Source organism: Poromitra crassiceps (genome assembly GCF_964638095.1).
Source record: "Poromitra crassiceps genome assembly, chromosome: 17".
In the NCBI taxonomy this organism is placed as follows: Eukaryota; Metazoa; Chordata; class Actinopteri; order Beryciformes; family Melamphaidae; genus Poromitra; species Poromitra crassiceps.
Window position 1 is genome coordinate 6,797,174 of NC_139635.1, and position 2,639 is coordinate 6,799,812.

The window sequence follows — 2,639 nt, forward strand, 5'->3', positions numbered from 1 at the left end:
CCCAATGCTTTGATATTAACTTGTGTTGTACCAATGCATATAAGAATATATACAATGTACAAAACAATTCTATACATAATGTATATTATACATCATGCTGGATCGACCAGAAGTAACTTCATCAGGCACCTGAAAACGCACCCGAAAAGGTCAGTGAATCATTTGGCTTGGTTAAATCTAACGTTATCTTAGCTTGCTAACCCAGTGTAATGCACGTTCCAGAGGTGTTTCTCTCTTAACATTAGCCATTAGCCATGGCTAATGCCATGGCAATGGCCATATAGCCATTAGCCAGCACATTGTAGTAGCAGCACGTTGTTTGCGATCGTTAGCTTGCTAACAACAGATTGTTGCAGCAGAACGTTGCTTGCTAATGATGCTAACGTTACTAACGCTAGCTAGCTTTGTAGTTAAATTTTCTCGTTCCCTTGTATTTTGGAAAGATGAACGTTTGCTACCACACTTGTCCAAACGGTCGGGTAACTGCGTTCTGCTGCTACAATCTGCTGATTTAACGTTATGAGAGAAACACATAGTGTTAACGTTACAGGCCTAGGGTAACAACAGTACACTGGGTTTGAGAGGCGTGAGATGTGTTAACACATTCAGTGCCACGGGGTTTGCCAAAAGGTTGCTATAAAGTGCCACATAGGCTCCAATGCATTTTAAAACAGTCATAGAATTTCTTTAATAATTACTATGTAAACACTGAACACGCACAAATAACGATGAGACTCTCTTCTATCACCTGCAAAAAAAAGTTTATTGATCCCATTTTCCGTTCTTTAGTTATGAGCCGGAGAAGATAGCTTGATTTGACCAAAAACAGCCATTTTTTTCTAGAAACCTGAGATATTCAGCCTTTTGTGAAAGGAAGCATTTCAAGCACATCATTGACTCATTGCTAATATTTTCTGATGTAATGACACCTCAAAAATAATTTCCTTCAATAAAAGAGTGAAAACAAAGGAATTTTGTTTGGCCAAATAATATTTTTTAGCTGCAACCAGCAGTGCTGGCCCCTGCGTGCGCAGACCCTATACCTTCTTGCTGGTCTTGATTTACTGCTGGTGGGCATCAGATAGCCTATTCTAGCTTGTTTGCTCTCTGTGCATCGAGCCTGCTGCAGCTGCCTGGGTCTGTTGTATGCTGTAGTGCCCTGCGTCCCCCCCCCCCCCCCCCTCCTTCTCCCCCATTGTGGGAGGAGTGTCTCTCTGGGCTCTGCTGTGAGTGCGTTTGCTCTGCGTGTGCTCTGCACTGAAAAGTCCGCTACATCCAGCTTTTTTACAGCCGCGTGTATTTGTCACCAGCTCCCATGCTTCCAGTTGAGAATAATAACAACTCCACATGCGGATGGGCTGTAGCAGCGGACACGGAGGTGCTCAATTGTGACAGCAGATTGGCTGCTGCAGGGGCACAGCTAACGTTATGCTTCAATGAAGCAGCTGCATACGGACGGATGCGATGCGATTTCCTTTTCCCCAACGACTTCTTCTGTGTGTTTTACTCCACGTTCTCTCATCTGGAGAGCGCTGTCGCCACCTAAGGGTTCTGTAAAATAGGTTAGACACATTCAATAGCTCTCATATTGTAAAAGGCGATGTAAGAGGCTTAGATCGACACCCCCCCGTCAAAAAAACAATTTGGAGTTATTGACGCCATTTGGCGTCGCTGGCACTCTACGGTAAATTTCTCTTGACGCCATATGGCGTCGCTGGCACTCAATGTGTTAATTTAGTCGATTATAAACTGTTAGTTGAGACCCAGTGTGATCATACAACATTGATGTAACGTTACTCAGTCTTGTTTCCAATGTTGGTCATCTACAGGTTTACTGAATTCAACAAAGCAAAGACAGTCGCCAGTGCAGAGGGACAGAACGAGAACCCAAGGACATAAAGGCTTGTGCTTATCAGCCAGAGAATGGAGTCAGCTGAAAGAGCTTGTGGACATTTTGGACTCATTTCTTCAAGCAACAGACATCACACAAGGGGAGAAAGTTGTTCCTCTCGGTGCAGCTCTGCCTTGTGTACTCGAACTCAACAGCCTCCTCATCAGTATGCTGAATATGACTCATCACAAAGGGTGGGTTAGTGAAAGCACTGCACTCCTGGAACAGAGACTAAAGGATGAGCTTCAGAAAGTCAGTCCATGAAAAAGGCTTATAGACAGATATCTATTTTGTAAGAAAATGTTATAATATCACTTTTTCCCCTCCTTTTTGAATAATTTGACAGCAATAGTGTTGTATGTGGCCACATTGTGTTGTTTTGTTGTAACCGAGTCTGTAAAATACAGTTATTAACTTTAAAGGAAAGCTTTCATTGTGATTTTTATTTCATTGGAATAGCCTGTTTAAAGCCTGTTTATACCTTTAGGTGAGAGTCACCTTTTTCATCCCAAAATAGGATGATTTCTGAACGGTTTTATGTCTGCCCTCAGTGCCCTGGTATCTGTCACCCTTTTCACTCTCCATGACTTTGCATCTCTGATACACACACACTAATCAATGTAGTGAGGCAGCTTAGCTACAAATTCCATAACACTTTTGCATTTTGTGATAAAAGTATATCATTCAATTGACATCAGATTAGTCTACACCACTTTATTGCATAGGCTGCCAGTTTTTTTCTCTCTCT